A 19,345-nucleotide genomic window follows, 5' to 3' on the forward strand; every position below is an offset into this window, starting at 1 on the left:
TCACTATAGGCTCTGCAGAGAAGTTCTCAACCGCAAGATTACATTGCGGACGGTCCGCCAAAGGACAGTGGACGGTCCGCTTATCATCGGTTCATCCGGTAAGCTTCGGATACACCGATGGTATGCTACTAAGCAAGTCGCGGACGGTCTGCCTTAGGTCCGCTGACGGTCCGCATGTGTTGGGAAGAATTTAACAGAGGCAGTTTCAGTCATGTGTCAGTGTAAAAATTTCATAGGCGGACGGTCCGCCTTCATATCGTGGATAGTCCGCGACTAAACAGAATGGTGGGGCGCCCTGACTTGGCTTATATATGGATGTCCCTTTCCTTTCCCCCACCAACCCGCACCAAACCTCCAAAAACTCTCTCTCTCTCAAGCACGTGGGGGAGACGACAAGGTCAAATCTTTTTGGCGTGGTTCCCGGACGGTCCAAGCACATCCCCGGACTCCTCTCAAGATTCTACATCATGTCCTCTCGGTATTTTGACGAATCCCTAACTCTTGTTCTTCGATTTCTTCATTGGAAAGGGTTAGGGTTAGGTGCTCCGATCTGTTTTTGGACCATGGATTCTTGAAAATACTTGGGGGATCTTGTTCCTAGTGATGAGGAGATGCTATAGTTAAAGTTTGGTTGATGGATTTGATCTAAAACTCATAATATGGATGAATCAAAGTTTGGGGCGATTTTGGGCTCTCTGCGCATGAACAGTTGCATCGCGGACAGTCCGCGCCTGGCTGGCGGACAGTCCGCCGTTAGGCAGCCGTTAGGCAGAATCAGCACATGGACGCGGACGGTCCGCGGACTTCATGCGGACGGTCCACCAGTGCACAGAATAGCTGATTCTTGTTCTCTTATGATGATCTTACTTGGATTGTATATTATACTTGAATATATGAATCTTATGATTGATTATTGATCTCAGGCCACCCCGGAAGACTTTGAAGGCCACTACATCTAAAATCAAGAAAGCAGGGGCATCGAAGAGGCAAAGAGGCAGTGATGATTCCGATGATGTGGACTATGATCCAAATCCCAGTGAGATGGCTGCAGCATCTTCAGTGGGTGGTGTTGGTGATGAATCTTCAGAGGAAGAAGATGAGGAATTTGAAGATGATGTCACAGATCTGATGGAGCTAGATCTTCCTAACCGACAGTGGACTGCCGAGAGCTATGCAAATGCAAGATCATAGAATCAGATCAACTTGCCTCGTGACACCAACATACTCTTCTTCAACACTGAGGTACAAAAAGATGCTTACTTTGGTCATCTAGTTAAGAAGAATGTATTCAAACATCAGACCATTGACCTAGGCTATATGAGATCACAACAAGTCATGTCTGATCTAGTGGATAGATTTGAGCAAATGGGGTTAGAAATTTTCTGCAACATAGATGTGATTGGAATGAAACAGTCAAACGTCAGTTCTATGCCACCCTAGAGATCGATATGATAGAGGAAACTTTTCGGTGGACAATTGGAAGAAGAACTTATTTTGCTACATTTGCTCAGTTTGCTACTGCTAACCAGTTAGACTATGATTTTATCACTAGTGAGCAAAGTATGAATGTTGTGTTAGAAAACCCTTTAGATGAGAATGACTACCCCATGTACTATGAGCCTGCACATCTTGGTATTGCTAGAAGCTTTGGGGGAACTCAAGGTCTGAGGTATCATCCTGCTGTGATTAATAAAATTGTCAGAGTCACATTCATGTCTAAGAGTGGCAACAAAGACAAGATTAGAGGACTCTATTGGAATGTGATATCTCATATCATACACGGAAATAGAATTAATTTCATTGCACTCATCATGGATCAGCTGGCAGATCTGAGACTCAACATGGAGATGAACCTTTACTTTGCTCCATACATCATGTCAATCATCAAGGCCAAGACCTCTTTTAGAGGCATTTGTGAGTGCAAGCACAGTCCTTTTAGGCCATTCAAGAATGACAATGTTTTTCTTTTGAGGCCTTTGACTCCTTTCCCTGGAGATGATATGGATGCTGAAGCATAGGTACATGATGGTGCTGATGATAGTGATAATGATGCTCACATAGGAGCAGCTGCAGCTCAGCATGCCATGCCACCACCACATCCTCCAGTACAGCAGCAGTGGGCTCCTCCAGCTGGCTATTTTGACCCTGACTTTGCATCCATGTATGAGAGCACGTCCTCTCAGATTGTGGGGTTGGCCAGTCAGATGCAGATTGAGGATTTGCCTTCTTCTGAGCAGTTTGAGCAGTTTGACCAGAGGCAGCAGCATCTAGAGCAGCGCTTTAATACTTTCAGCACAGCCTTCACCGGGTTTTCTAACCACTTCTACTCAGTGTTCCCGGCTCCAGTGCCGCCTCCAGAGTTCTATCCGCACCAGCCGTTCTACCCACCGCCACCTCCTCCACCGCCGATGGATTGACCTTCTTGGCAATTGATGCCAAAGGGGGAGAAGGAGCTTTGAAGTGCTTGGATCTAGGGGGAGCTCATGGACTTCACATGGAAATCATTCGCTTTCGGCTTCCACTTGCTACTCGTGTTTATTTGTGTTGAACTATTGCATTACATGTTTATGATTTGTGTCGTGCATGAACTCGTTTTGTGATTTGTGGTTGGATTTGAACATTTAGTTTGTAATGTGTGATGAACTATATTGGTTTGTGTTACTCTTACCTATTTATGTTCATCTTGTGGTTGTGTGGTTGTGCTAACCAAGCTAAATTTCATATTATATATATATGCCTCGATTTCCACTTGTAGGGAAAATTTCATCAAAATTTTCAAATATATATATGTGCTCTTGGTATTCATTCAAATTTATATGCACATATCAAGGGGGAGTTCTCTCTACTCATTCAAGTTCGCTGGGCCACGGCGGGTGCGCGGCCGTGGAGGGCGAGCGGCGGCGCTAGGCCGCGGTGGCGCGCGGCCCTGGCAAACTGCGGCAAACCGCGGCGGCGGCGAGGCAGGTGGGGCCCTATGGCGGCGGATCCGGCCAAGTGGGCCCCCGACGATGGCGAATCTGGTGCTGTGGACACTGAATCCGGTGAGCAGCGCCACTATCCGGATCCGGCGGCGGCGCTTCACCTCCTCCCGGCAGATCTGGCGGCGGCGGGGCCGGATATGGCGTGGCGCAGGGCGGCGCCCCCGGATCCGACTTCCACCGGCAGCAGAGCGAGCGGCGGCGGCCTCTCCGTGGTTGGGCTCGGCGGGCCTGTCCATATTTTTTTTAATTTTTTATCTTATTAACTATGGTGGGCAGCAAGTCCGTCTCAGTAAATTAATGATTTACCGTGACCTTGACAGCGAGACGGATGGGCTTGCCCGCCTCGGAAAACGATTTTTGTCCGCCTTGGAAAAAAATCATGTAGTAGTGTTACCTAGTTCAGGGTCTCGGTAACTGTGCCGATGACACTCCCACTGAGACTGGCCTAATATGCTACTGGAGCTAGAGCTGTACATACCATCCCTAGTTATTATTTATACCCAAGAACCACTTGTTGATTCGATAGTTTCTCTTTTTTTTACAGTCTCATCAGCCACTCATACGTGGTCTTGCTTCCCCCGCTACCAGTCTACTAGCAGTGCCCTACAAAGGAAGCTAACACCCGGTACGTAGAAGAATCAGATCATATCTCAGGCGTGGCGGAGATTGACCAGCTAGCTGATCATAGGGAGAACAACGAAATTGAAGAGCGGGTGCTGCTTGGGAAAAGTAAACGAAGTAATAGTTTGGCTATGAAACCTTCCTAGTCCAACACTCGTGTCCTGTCACGACCCAATTATCCTAAACATGCTTAACAATTGAATAACAACATCATGAGCATCATTAAATCATAATGGAGCATCATGTGCATGTGATTGAATGAGTTTAAGTATTTTCTTGTCTTGCTTGTGTGAATGCTTAGGAATTAAGTTTATTTTTTGCTATGCATTGTGCCTCAAAATACATTATTCAAATACTAGACATTAAATTGCGAGTTTAAAATATTTTTTCTTAATTTTTCGACCATCAAACCGAAGCATAAAAATTATTGGAAGTTTCAAAAACTGCTGTTTTGTATTTTTTCTGTTATTAATCTAGAATGCTTTTTTTAGTGCTTGTTGTTGCAGTGTTTTCTTGGTATTTCTATCTATCTCCTCTAAAAAATTTGGTGATTTTTGGAGCTCTTAAAGACGTTTTCGAATTTTGAAGTTCAAACGGCGTTTCACTCCTCCCCTCTCTTTTGGGCCCACCCGTCAGCGGGCCCCACCCGTCAGCTTCACCCCACCTTCCCGTGCCTCCTCGCATGCTCGTTGGCGGGCTGGGGTGGCGGTGCCACGCCGGGGGCCGCTGGCTATTGGCGGCCCCAGCGGTATGCCTCGGAATGAATGACTAGGCATACTCAAGATTTGAGAAAATACTAATATATATTCATAGATGTATACTACTCCTTTCGTCCTATGAAGAGTGTAGTTTTAGAAAATTTCAAACAAATTACCCATTCAAAGAAATGACTTTATTACCCCTAATTACTACTACTAATTGTGATTGAAAATCGTGTTATTTATTTGATTTTCTGAACACTCAATGAATGCATACACATTCGAACTAGAAAAGTAATATCTACTGAATATTTAATTAACTCTATATGTTTTCCTATGCAATGCTTTGTTGGTACTTGGTATTGCTTTAATTAGATGAATCTCATAACAAGCTAAAACTACACTTTTTGTGGCACAAAATTTAAAAGCAAAAAACTACACTTATTTTGGAATAGAGGGAATATCATATACAACTTATGGTCCCAATTCAACAAAGCCCGGCAAGAAAACCCAAAATACAAAAGAACCGCTCTCTCTATCTCTCTGCTTGCAACTTGCCCCGTGCCCCCATCCCCTAGCTTCGCGTTTGACAAGTGCACCTCCGGCCCTCGGCTCTCCCCTTGTCCCCTAGACTGGCGTCCGGCAGTTCGGCTCCCTCCTCCCAACCTCAGTATCTCGGCAACGGCAACTCCGGCAGTGGCAAACTGCAGGCACCTCGCCGCTCGAGCGCCAACGCCCCAGCACCAGCACGAAGGAGGCTGCCACTGGTTATTATTATAGATTTATTATGACCGTTATAACTTAACCGTTCATTATATTGCGTAGTAGCTTCAAAATTATTTTTATGTTTGGCGTACCCCGCAAATTTCTGGCTCGGCCGCTGCCGTTGGCTCGACCAGCGTGGCCGCGGGCAGGCTAGGCGCCGCGCTCGTTCGTCTCCCCCTCCCCTTCTAAACCCCGCCTGCCTCCTCCCCGAAACTCTAGCCCCATTTTCCCCTCCTCCACCATTGCCGCCGCGCGCCACATCCTCTTCCTCGTCACCGGCCGCCACCAAAATTCGGCATCCGTGGGTGAGCTCCGCTGAAATTGCTCGTACCCCCGGCATCCTTGCCTCCCCCGCGACCCATTCCGCCACTAACCTCTTCCTTCCCCTCTTCCCACAGCCTTCCCAGCACCGAGCTCCGCCCGTACGCCGCCGCCCCTCGCGGGGAACGCTGCGTTGCCGAGTCTCCCAGCTTTCTCGTCACCCTTGGTAAGCTCGCCGCCCCTTGGTCCGCCCCCTGATCGCCCGCTATCCGTCTCGCCCTTCCTGGCCGCCTCGCCGCTTGCCGGCGGCGGCCCGGCGTCGGCCGCGTCGAGCCAGCAGACCTGGCCTGGGTCCGCCCCACCCCCAGGCCCGTTTGTCAGCGGCTCGGGTGGACCAGCGGTGGACAGATATAGTTTTTTGTGTGTGTTTTGTGATGCTGTGATTTTGCAAAATACGGATAAAATTCTGTAGAGCTCAGAAAAATATGAGATTGGTTTTGTTGAACTAGTTTGGTTTAGATCTAGTCTTTACAAATACTGTTTTGCATGTCCCTATTAAATCAAGTTAGTTATTCTTTATTTATGCGACAATGATTTAAATACTTGGTAAATTATCTACTGTAGTAAAAATGCAAAAAATATTTTAATTTAGATTTCATGGTTAAAATTTCTATCTAGTGGTGAAATTTTTTTTTGGACCATAAATGTTTATTAGGGTTTTATCTTGATTTCTTATTTGCTGCCTGAAAGATTGTATATTATATATCTCATTACTGAAAAATGATTAAATGGCAAAATCACATCTGTCAGCTTTGTTCTTATGTTTAGTTTCTATGGTAATTTTTTGCGAATTGTTTAAAAGTGTGCATGTCCTATCTGATTTATCTTGTGTAGAGAAGCTAAATTTTGTTTTGATTATTATAATTGTGTAAAATTAATTTTGCTGCAAAATCCAACTTTGATGTATTCTTATTTATGTTCTCTACGTGCTCAAATTAATTCTTGATTATGATTGCAGTATAAGTTTCTTGTCATATAGCTAATTGTCACTTACTATAGCACCATGTGAAAGCATAATCTTGTCATTCCATAATTGGGTCCATGTGAACCTGATAGCTTCCATGACAAAATTGGACAAGTGACCACGTTTGAAGCAGTCAACAATTTCTAACTCAGTTATCTGGTGGCTATCTGTTAGCACTACAACATTATTTTTCATTAACGTTTTTAATTTGTCGTCTTCAATTTGGGCCTTGTAAATGATCTCATTATACAGCTAAGACATGCTTGAATGTTCGACAACAATCTTCTTTAAATGTTCATTATGTTGCAACAGGAGGTTCTTTATTTTTTCAAGTTCTTCAATCATCATGGAGTGCCCATACTCAATTCTGGTGTTCACCTCTCAAGAAAAATACCCTCCTCACCCTCATTAACCTCACATTCCTTGAGCAAATCTTTCACAGATAGAATTTTACTGACTATCTGTTGTCGTGTCACCTGAAAGGCCAAGGAAATAAAAAAAATGACCAATAGCATTGATTTTAATGGATTTATAAACGATCTAAAGTAGGGATTTGTCCTAACCTGTTGATTTTTGGAAGCTGATTGCTTTCCTTGTCCAATTTGTCGTGTCACCTGAAAGCCAAGGGAATTAAAAAATGACTGATAGCATTGATTTTAATGAATTTATAAACGATCTAAAGTAGGGATTTGTCCTAACCGGTTGATTTTTGGAAGCTGTTTCTTTCCTTTGGAGGGTTGGAATTTGGCTTTCAGCTTGGAGACCTTGTACTTGGCAACCTGAAAGGCCACCAACATAAAGATAATTTTTTTTAAATATTCTAATTCTGTAGTAGAAGCATAGAACACTTTCCTCTTGTCTGATCTTCATTGGTCCCATAATTGGCAATAGCAACCGCTGAATTGTATTTTCATCATAGCATTTGATGCATGGAGCAACCAACATTTCTTTCAGCCCAGGTTTCGGCTGAAGAGTTTCGAGCAAACATATCTGTCAAGCAACATAATCGGTCAAAGCACAACCTTTATCATGTTCGTAAAAGAAATTGTTTTAAAGATCCTCACTTACCAACAACAAAAGTGAGCACCCCTCAATTTTTGATGGTTTAATTTCCTTTTTTTGCCAGCTAATGATTTTAGCCTTCAGATCCGCACAAAATAATCTGCACCAATTATAATTTTTCATACTTTCAAAGTTAGAGCACAGCTCCACGTGCTTTGGAGTGATTAAATTGCTCTGAGTTGGTAGAAGCAGTCTGTATGCCAAAATACAGAAGAAAGCACAGGCTTCCTTATTGCTATCTTTGACATTTTCTATGTACTTATTACCTCATCGCAAGGAATCGCTTTTACTGTTTTATCTGTAACTGTCCCTCCTTTTGTACTTCTAGACTGACGCTCTTATGTGAGGACCCGGAGGTCCTGGACGGGGTCACGCCCTTATGCGAGGACCCGGAGGTCCTGGCCATCGTGCGCGACCACCCAGCAGTGGGTGAGCGTGGCCTCGTCATCGTCCCTGCCATGCTGATGACGCAGGAAATGTCGGGCCCGACAGAGATGTGGGGCCCCTAGGCGCCAAGGGAGATAGTCAGGACTCTCCCAATCTAAGGAAGGCAAGCACCGGCACTCGCTTTCCCCGATACTGATGGACACGCCCTCCGCATCACCTCCTCCACACTATCCCGGCCCCGGAGGATGCAGGCCAGGGGTGCTCTTCTTCCGCTATGGCGGCTACGGCCGCTCTGAAGCGGCCATCCTCGCCCAAGCAGATTCAGATCAGGTCCCCGTGGTGGCGGTTCAGACCCAAGCCGACTCTCAGGTGAGGGTTTCCTTCTATTTGCTTTCATTCGGGCATCCGATCGCGCACTTCTTGCGGCTTCCCTTGACGCGCCGCCCGACTATGGATAGCAGGGGTACGTCCAATGGTGGAGCAACATCGGGGAGCAAGGCCTCCCTTGTGCCGCGATCGGGCTTACCTCCAGCTACCAGGGGAGCCATGCCTCCTACCACATTTGAGACGGTCGTCGCGCGCAACACCGAGCCGACCGACATCGAGAGGAGCGTGGGGCGGCCACTGTGGGGGTGGGGGCTCACCGCGCCGCCATCACCTCGGGTGGACTCGCTGGAGAGCGCAGAGGGACCTCGGGACCGAACCGTCATGGATGGGCTGCCAGCGAGGGCTCCTCTTGCAACGCATCGGGCGCTTCTGACATCGAGGCGGTCCAGGCGCACGGCACCACACCCCACCCCTCGTCCCTGGCGTAGATCCAGACCGCGATGGAGGCGACACTCCAGAGCTTGTGGGAGCTATCCGCCGTGGGCGCCTTACTTGGGTTAAGTATCTACAAGTTTTTATCGAATACAAGGGCCATTTTTCGCTACCCCCATAATGTTTGGTTGGGTTATGAAACACCTGTCGAGTAAAGTATTGCTATAAATTACGCAAGAGTCTTTATTCCAAGATCTGATCGAGTACTTTTTCTATAGTCTACACAGGTTAGTCGGTTGGGTAAAACCAACTCAGGGTCAAACCCCAATTTTTCTCCATTTTAGAGGAAAGTTAGGATGATTCAACCCGAGTTAGGTTCAACCCCCGACTACCACATGATTAATTGGAAGTATCAAACCAAGTCAGTTTCAACTAAGCGGTAGCATCAAAGCAAATGGGCTGTATCTTCAATCTACTCGACTGGCGTTGGCTTTCGCTAAACTTTTCGAAGTTTAGTGCATCTGGCCAGGCAGTCTCATCTACTTGACTGGCATTGGTTTTCGCTAAACTTTTCAAAGTTTAGTGCATCTGACAGGCAGTCTCATCTACTCGACTGGCGTTGGTTTTCGCTAAACTTTTCGAAGTTTAGTGCATTTGGCCAGGCAGTCTCATCTACTTGACTGGCGTTGGTTTTTGCTAAACTTTTCGAAGTTTAGTGCATCTGGCCAGGCAGTCTCATCTACCCGACTGGCGTTGGTTTTCGCTAAACTTTTCGAAGTTTAGTGCATCTGTCCAGGTAGTCTCATCTACCCGACTGGTGTTGGTTTTTGCTAAACTTTTTGAAGTTTAGTGCATCTGGCCAGGTAGTCTCATCTACTCGACTAGTGGCTTTCGCTAAACTTTTCGAAGTTTAGTGCATCTGTCCAGGCAGTCTCATCTACCCGACTGGTGTTGGATTTCGCTAAACTTTTTGAAGTTTAGTGCATCTGACCAGGCAGTCTCGTATTACTCGACTGGCTTTGGTTTTCGCTAAACCTTTCAAGGTTTAGTGCATCTGGCCAGGCAGTTTCGAATTATTCGACTACTTCGGTACTCGATAAAGCCAAGAAGGGCCTGAGTCACAATACAACGTTATCAACTCACCCTAGGCGCTACACTTGACTACTTATGGCCTCTCTTCGCAAGAGTACATATTACACAGATAAGTCGAGCACTTTATACATTTATATCATACATAACATGTGTTTTGCCAAACCTTCAAAGTTTCCTGCAGACAGAACATGTTCAAAAGAGGGCATTTCACCACTTTACAAGATGATACAAATGCTTTCACGCCTCTTCATCTGAGGGCTGCTCTAGCATATCAACAATTTTACTAGCAATGGGTTTCACCTCCTCAACGTACTCAGCAAATTTTTCGTCTGAGCACCCCGCAGCCAACCCATCACTTACTGGAGTCAAGTTTGCACCAGGCCAGTGTGACTTGACTAAGCCCAAGATGTGCGCCAAGTATTGTTTCAAGGTCTCGGACAAGAAGCATGCGACCTTCTTGGGAGCTTCACGAAGACATTCCACAAGAGACTTGCCGCCTGCTCCACCGTCTTCGACCATGTCAACGACAACTTGTGCTGCTGCCTTGAGATCGGCTAGTTCGCTAACCTGACGATCCCTTTCAGCCACCAAGTCCTTAATCTTTTGCATACTCTCGACGAGTTGCTTATCGGAATCAGCCTTGATCTTGGACAGCTTCTCCACAGCATCTGTGTGACGGTACATAATATTCATCAGATCAGTCACAAGTTTCTCTTTTGTTATTAACAAAATTTTGAGTTCTATGTGAATACAAGACAACTATAAGTACCAGTATGGAGCATGCAAGGAGACATCGACTACTATGCAGCTACAAGAACTGAAATCACAAGGGAGTTACCTTTATGATCCTTTGTTATTTTCTTGTTCTTCTTCTGCAAATATTTGCTCCTCTCTTCGAGGGCACTCTTATCTTTCCCTAGAGTTTCCACTCTAGTTTGCAGGAGATCGATTTCTTCCTTATGCGCAGCCCTCAGCCTTTCAAGCTCTCCTCGAAGACCTGCGATTTCTTGGACCTGACGCTCTTGATCCAGAGACAATTGCAAGCCTTATCTAGCTTGCTGCAGCTTCTGAGCATGCGCCGCCGCTTGCTTGGCCAGTTCCTGCCACAAGGAGCTTGTTATGACTACTAGTCGCTTGACAAAAAGATAAGTATTCGATTTCTTGGTACTTACAGTAAAAAATTTCTGAATTTCCAAGATCTCTCTTGTACAGAAATCTGCCCCTTCTGTTGACAGCTTTGGTTCTTTCTGCGGCTTCTCACGCGCTAACTGGTCGACGTCCGGGGCAACTGTGGTGGTTTTCTCCAGATCCACTGACTGCGCATTTGCAAATCAAAAGGGGATTTGAGGGTGATAAAGTGATAAATCGACTTCCACAAGACTATGATGGCATGCTCTTACCAATAGTAGCAGAAGAAGCCTTCTACGCCTCGACTTCCTTCTGCCTGTCCGCAAGAGTCTCCCCTGATTTATCTAAGGGAGTATCCTCGACTACTGGATCCGACTGGACGGCAGTAGTCTGAGGCTCCGGCAGGACATTGGAGGCATCGTCGACTGGTTTGGAAATATGGGTCTGTCCCAAATCCCCAACACCAAAATCAACGGGTTTGCTGCACAAACAAAAGCATCAAAGGATAAGAACCCAATCAACTATGAAATAGAGTAAATCAGCTAAGAAGTACTCACTGGCTGGATCTCTTGACGGACCACTTCTTTGCCCTCAGCAGCTTGGGGAGCACAATCGACCCTGACTGACTCTGTTCCTTCGTCGATTGAACAGAGTCAGTCGCCGCGGTGGACTCAGGCCCAGACTGCGCAAATGCAGCTGGACTCGCAGCTGAGTTGCGCGTCCGCTTCTCTCACGGAGGGCTGGGCCTAACAAGAATCATATGGTCAGAAATTAAGGATTATTCATTACTTTCGAGGTCACATATATGAACTCACCTATCATTATCGCTAGACGATGGCGCCCTCCGCTTGCGCGATTCGGGTGTCTAACAGGGGGCTCGATGCTCGATCCATCATGCTGGGTAGACGGCGTACGACTTCCGTCATCATCACCTCCGCCGGAAGGACCTGTTAGACATCCATAAGACTCTGATCAGATTCCATTCCGAAAACTCGATCAATGGAAGCAACAAAGGCAGAGAACTTAGATGCACACTTGGGTCAGTTTGTGCTCCAGGCACAACTTCGGGAAGCGGAGGCCTACTCCGATAATTTTCGGGGTTAATCTGCACAACAAGTCTTGAATTAATGCGACTACGCAAAATCAAAGTACTCGATGGTCAGTATAAATCGACTACTTAAAAAGTACCTCACGAGGACGTTTATCCAATCGGAATGTTCCTCCAATATTGGGTACACCGACTACATCCTTGAGTACCCGATTAACCCGGCGCATCGCATCCGCTTGGGATATCTTGTCGCTTGAATAACGAGTGGGATCTTGCTCGCCAGTATATTGGTATCCCAAATGTACTATTTGTTGGAGCAGCTGGATCTGCCAGTACATCTAGTTGGCCACAACTGTAACTCCGCTTATATTCTTTTTCTTCAACAAATCTATCTCCCCGAGGAGATAGTTCACCTGATCTACATTCCCTCCCCTGGAATTCCAACTATCCCTCAGAACAGGCGCTCCGGAAGACCTAGGGGGGAGAACTGGTGCTTGGTTCTCAATGTAGAACCAAAGCTCCTTCTAGTCGATCACTTTGGAAGTCATATTATAAGAGATGTACTTCGCACCTACACCTTGCCCCAATTGCAAGCCCGCACCACCAACTACATCTATTTCAGTGGAATTGGGCTGGGTTTTCAAATTGAAAAGATGCTGAAAAAAGTTGAAGTGGGGCTCGATCCCCAGATAGGCTTCACAAAGATGGACAAAAATCGAAATGTGAAGGATGGAATTCGGGGTCAAGTGATGCACTTGAATCTCCCAATGATGCAAGAGGCCTTGGAAGAAATCTGAGGTAGGGATTCTAAGGCCGCGCAAAATATGAGAATGGAAAACAATGATCTCATTCGTCCCTTCATGAGGAAGCACATCTCCTACAGCTTTCTGCCAGTGAACTAACTCACGCGGCTGTAGAAGGTTTTCCTCCACAAGACCTAGAAGGTGGAAGTCGGAGCACTTACTTGCCCTCCACCCATCTTTCTCCACTGGTTGCGTGGCTCCGCTTGCCTTCCCCTTGCTCAAGATCTTCTTGGGGGGCATCTGAGCTTGTGGAAGAATTCCCTCTCGCTTCACTCTCGGGGGCTAGTGGTGACTAGTTTCTCATAGCAAAGGAAGCGAGAGAGGAAGCAAAAGGCGGCGGCGGATTGAACTAAGTGAGTTCGAGAGCGTGCTAAACCTAGGTTTTACCGAAAGCTTAAATAACCTAAGCGGTGGAAATTTCGTGAATACCTAAAAACTGAAAGGCACGCGCCAGCTTTTCCAGGCGCTAATTCAGGGATTTTGTGAAAACCCAATAAAACATCCCCTCTGAGAATTTAGGACTTTCTTATTAGCATTTTTTCTGGGATTACATTCCAAAAAAAAGCAAATACACAGATCTAAGTGCCTAAACTACTCGATTTTTTACCGAGATAGATTACATAGGATACATCAGCCATTGGCTGTTAAAAAACTTCAAATCTTGTTATTCCCAGATGTGAATAAACATAATACATCCAGGAAGAGGAGATTTTCAAAGCTAGAAAGACATGCAATAGTAAGAACATCGCAAGTCCTCTTCTTGCATCTTGAAAAGGAATTTCTTCTCTCCCCTGGACACTTTTGTAATAAAAAATACTACCATGACCGGAGGTGCCATTTCTTGGGAAATCTCGCAAAGAATACCCAAGAGTATGACACCACCAGTCCGCCGCAACCTCTGAAACTCCTCCTACCCTTAGCCACTCAGGGACAAGATGCCTAGGATGGATAAGGTGGATGAAGCAAGGGTGGCGGCTTAACTGGCAGCAAGTATCCTTGTTGCTCGCAAGTACTCTTCTAGCACCAGTCGCCGGATAAAAACTACTTCTATCAGGAGGTTGAGAGCCTTCCAGAGAGGAACTCCATCTCAGAGTCATGATCTCTATGGTGGGATGCCTCTGTAACAAGCTCCAACCCTTCATTTATAGAGGGAGCATCCCACTCAAAAACCCAACCCGTGACACTACAAGGAGTTCACAGGTGGAGCTGGACAGATCCCTTCTACAGTTCACGACACGTGAGTACACAGGACAGTGATAACATCCTCTACTTTTTCTGAAGGACATGTTCAGATATTTTCGGCGCAAAGATAAAATAGATGCCACGACTTTGGATCCTTAACTCCAAATCATGGGATTTCGATTCAAGGCTCGGGGGCTACTAGATATGTGTCATAAATGGGCATATTTTTTCAAGAAAGATTTGAATTTCAACTGAAGATTAGGAAATTCTTTTGAAGACTGATTTGACCCTCAGTCTGATTCTGTGATTCAACCTAAGGCTTGGGGGCTACTCCATATGGAGCATGAGTTCATTGCACACCATATAAAAGAAGAAGATTCGGGGCTTGAGCGTCTCATAGCCTCGATGCAGCCAAAAAAGTACTCGAAAGACTACTCGAAGCACTCGATGGACTTCAGGACTGGATGATGAACTCCAAAAGCAGTCGAAGCACTCGAAAACGCCTTCAGAAGTACTCGATGCCTGCAGGACTCACTACGAAGAGCTCGGGGGCTTGTTAGACTCGGGGCAGCGGGACTGCTCACAGGCGTGGAATATTCTAGAGTAAAGGGTACCGCATGGATACATCTTACCTCTCTTGTAACTAATTGTATAGTAGTAGGACTAGTTGATGTACAAGAAAACTACCCGACCTCATTGGAGTAGGACTCTAATAGTACTCGGCTAGGACTCTCCATGTAACCCTGTCTCCCCGGATTATATAAGGGCGGGCAGGGACCCCTCCAAAAAATATCTTGACACCTAACTAAGGCAATACAAATCACCACACAGGACGTAGGGTAGTACGCTCCGGCGGCCTGAACCTGTCTAAATCTTTGTGTTCCTTGCACCATCGCGTTCTGATCTTGGCGAGTCCCTGTCTACAATCAATCTCCTCGGGGTATACCTCGGAGAGCTTGGCGGTTAAACACGGCTCCTGGATTTGCATCGCTAGTGGCTCACGTGGTTTTGATAGCCACCTGAGCAACCCCAGGGAGTCGGAGGCCCTTTCAGCGAAGAACAGCGGCATTGTCAACGATGACGCTGACACCTCCATCGAGATGCTACTGCTTGATCTCGCCAGGGAGATCGAGGAAAAACTCATTTTTGACGCGAATTCAACTCGCTCTCTATCCAATCTTATATCGAAATCAATTCGGTCCAAGATTCTGTGCACCCAACCTACGTTTGGGTTGCGCAACGCGACTTCCATCTACCAGGAGGCCATCAAGTCTAACCTCCCTTCCCTATAGAAGGAAAGTTCAGATCATCTACTCTCCTTCAAAGGCAAGGATGCCACCGCACGTTGGGAGGCGCCTGTTTTCGGCAGATACTCAGTCTCAGATGAAGAAATTGATGACTAGGAAAAAAACATCTGGATCTGGCGATAACTTCTACACCATAAGGCCAGATCGTGTCCTGGAGAGGCTTTCAGCCCACAAAACCACTCGATGTCGAGAGAGAGAGAGAGAGAGAGAGAGAGAGAGAGAGAGAGAGAGAGAGAGAGAGAGAGAGAGAGAAAGAGAGAGAGAGAGAGAAGACCAGCCAAACTTTCTCATGCATCCTCTTCTCCGAATCTCGCTCGCTCGCTTCGCCGACCTCACTCGGTCCATGCAGAATCATCTTGATCCAATGGTTGGTGAAGCTCCACTACTTGCTTGTAGTCTAGTAGCTCCGTAGCACGCTGCGTGCCCGAGCAGGCACGGATCAATGGTGATCAAGTGATCTTCTTCCGTCTTTAGGGATTCGCCGCCGACTGGCCGACATCCACGGCGTGGATGGCACCGTTGCGGCGGCCGGAGTCGATCCTATGACCGGTTTGGTCACCGCCGCCCGCACACACTCGTCTTGTTGATCCATGCCTGATAGTAGACGGCTCCATGCCCGTGGCAGTGAACTGTTGACCAAATAAACTTACCGTGCTCGTTGGTCCAAGACTCGAATAGTGTTCTGTGAGAGGGAATAAAAAATAGAGAAGCCGAACAGAGTGGAAGAGAATTCCTTTCCGGGTTGGTGGTGAACGAAAGATTGAATCAACCATGTTTTTGGGTGATTCAAATCGTTGAGTATTCTTGCAATATATAAATACTGGTTCTGTCTCTTTTCCCTAATACTTCTTAATTATAGCCACTACAAGTAATGTGACACAAAACAGAGGGTTGGACTATGACTAATACTAGGTGAATTCCCCGCGCGTTGCTGTGGGATATTTTGTGTTATTTATAATTACTATTATTGGATGAAGTTGGGGGAAAGTTTAGGTTTGATTCATTTGTTTACACAAAGTTGAATTATTGTGTAAATTTGATTCAGTTTTATTGAATAGAGAGGTGCCGATGATACATTTGGAGATGGTAACAAAATAAAGCAATTTGTCAAAACTGCCAGAATGAGGACAAAATAAAGCAATTGCCAAAACTACCAGAATGAGAACAATTGGAGATTTAGGAATAAAAACAAAGATGGATCATAGTTGTTACCTAAATTTGTCAAGAAGGCCAATGTTGCTGCTACATCTAGAAGTGAAAGAAATTTATGCTAACCTATAGGGAGAAATTCCAGATTAGTTTATGCAAGAGTTCACAAGAGGAAATAGGTCGAACAGATTATGTGCATCAAACCATGGGCAAGGTTACTCACTTTTTGCTTTGATCAGGAAGCCGTCCCCTCCCTCTATACGAACTCCATGAATTTGGTGCAACAGCAGCAGGGAGATCTAAGCCAAAGCAACAATGAAGTGCCAACCAATTGAGGAAAGAAAAAGACAAAAAAACCAACCTTTGGACCTTCGCGATATAGGATTGGGGATGCAGGCAGCCGTAAGTAGTACTGGCTAATGGGGGTGGAGCTTACCTGAATGCTGCAAATGAATGCTAAGAACGGCTCCACCATGGCAAGAATAGCTGACGACATAGCATTCATTGGCAAAGGCAGCCGAGGAGGCATCCAATGAGGTGCCAAGGTGCGGTGGTTGAGTGGGCCCGTCGAGCAGCATGATTTGCGGGAGGCTCTACGTCGGCAAGCGTGGTGGGACGGGAGCAGCGGACGTTGGCGGGAGACAGAGCGGCGGGCGTGGCGGGAGGCGCTTGGCCGAGGTGCGGTGATTCAACGCTCTGGCTGGGCGGCAAGACTGCATGGATGCGAGGTTGCAAGGCGAACAGGGGAGTAGCATGGCTAGTACGCGAAGCTGGCCTTGCACGCGTGGGCCGGCAAGTGTACTTGGCCAGCCCACCAGCGAGCCTTTGTGGGCAGAGGTCCACGGGAGTTTCTTAAAAAAAAAAGGGGTCCACGGGAGGCTGCCTGGCCAGGCGGACGGATGTGTGCTGGGAAGGACCGGAGGAACAGAGATGTGCTGGGAGATACTGTGCCGTTGGATCACAGATCGGTTAGTCAAAAATTATTAAGATGATGTGGCTGCATCACATGCTAGAGAAATAGCAATTAATGAGTTGTAGTGGGGAGTTTTTTTTATAAAAGTTATAGATGTGCAGAGTACAGTTCCCCTACTTTGACCCAATGTCTAGTGTTGTCCGGAACCATCACTATAGTCATGCAAACCAACAGGATGCCGAAAAGCTTCTACATCAATGCTTTCTCCATGATGAATCCACCAAGTATAAGTACTGTCCATGCCATTCATCAAGATGTGCTTCTTCACAATAGGCTGACAAAGGTACTTCTGATTAAGGCATCTACCACAAGGCCACAAAATTTCAACATTCTCGCTGAATTTTTCTTCAATGAAGCTCATGAATTGTTTGACACCATCAACGTGTTCAGTGGAAAACAATCTGCCATGAACCCAATTACGATCCATCTGATCAAGCATTGTAGACAAACCCAAATGAATAAGTCTATACCAACTCCAAGCCATACATCTGTTGATGTTTCGTAGCGTCATGAGTCAAAATCCGCAAGCGCACGGATATCGTTGTAGGTTTTCACCCAAGAGTATTCCAGGGTATCGTATCCATAGGGGAATGTGAGTATACTATCTAAGGCTCTAACTCGTCCAAGGACACCACACTACTAAAAAGATAAGGGGTTGAGAGGATTTCCTAAGGCTCAGAACCCAGCATAAGACAAGATCTAGAGTCGTCGTTTACTTCGGGCTACTGAGTTCCCCTAGCTAAAAGCCAGACGCTCCAGTAATTGCGCACTATTTTCTGTAACCGAACGTGGAGGATTACTGGGCAACGGACAGGGCTGTCACCATCTGTCGGCTACCTCTACAAACCGTGGGTATACTAAACAATCAAGTGGTAAAAGCTAGCCTAGACACCACGTCTATGCTACCTCATACTAACTCTAGAGGCGATCAGGATTATCCGTCTCTATCAGGAGTCCAACTCTAGAGTCATTCACTATTCACTAGTGAACACTCGATCCAGTAAACGATAGAAACTAGTACTTGAACTTAAACTCTATTTCTAAGGAACATAAGGATCCGTCGAGGTACAAACGAAGAAAGGTGCCGACAGACCCGGCACCTCCCTAACTCTTCCTCACTCTTATAGAGGTACAAATTGGAGAAGAGTGCTGTGACCGGCGCCCCTCCTGAGTACCTCTACCCCTATTCTCCTACACTCCTAGGCTACCTAAAGCACCTAGGATGAGCTCTCAAGCTCCAAAAGTGAGAAGAGAGTTGATGTGTGAGATGTGTTGTGTGTTCCATTTCTCACCCCCTCCTCTACTATTTATAGGAGGGAGCCACTGGTTTGTATGGGTGCCTTTTGCAGTTAAGCCTCCTTAAAACGACGTTTCGGACCAATCACAGAATGCCACGTCAAAGGGGGAGAGACGGTGGTGCCTAACCATGGTCGGCCGACCATGGGTCAGGCCCAACCGGCCTCCGCTTTGGTGGTTGGGTTGCCCTGATATCCCACGCGTCATATCTTGGTGATAAGCCCTGTCCTAAGTCGGTTTCTTGTTGCATGTGGGCCCATGGATCCTCACGTTTGCGTCTGATTGGTTAAGAGGAGATTGTCTTGGATTGATGACGTGTCATGCGCATGGGCTGCGTCTCCTTCTCTTGTGTGGCTGCCAAGTGGGCCCTTTTTGCCCTTGTGCTTGCTTGTGCTTGGCCAGGACTTTATGCTTTGGATAATACTTGATAGTGTTATGCATTTTTGGCCCAAATTCTACTTCACACATTTTTAGACCAGCATCTGTGGAATTCGTTAAATAATCATCCTATGCTAACATTTATTCCTTTTGATGCTCAACTTTTGCGCGATAGTTGACGGTCAAAATGGGTCATAATAGACCGTCAACAAGATCCCCCACACTTAGACCATCCTATATTTTCCTTTCTTTTTTATATTATTCATCCATGAGTTTTATTTTTTCTATTTTCTGATTCTTCTCTTTCTTTTCTTTTCTTTTCTTTTCTAACCGGGTTTTAGTTTTTTCTGATTAAATTCATTTCATTATTCACAACTACCAGCACTTGATAGTCTTTATCAAGATTTGTAATTAATCTTTTTTTCATAATT

This window comes from Panicum virgatum, chromosome 8K, assembly GCF_016808335.1.
Source record: "Panicum virgatum strain AP13 chromosome 8K, P.virgatum_v5, whole genome shotgun sequence".
Taxonomy (NCBI): Eukaryota; Viridiplantae; Streptophyta; class Magnoliopsida; order Poales; family Poaceae; genus Panicum; species Panicum virgatum.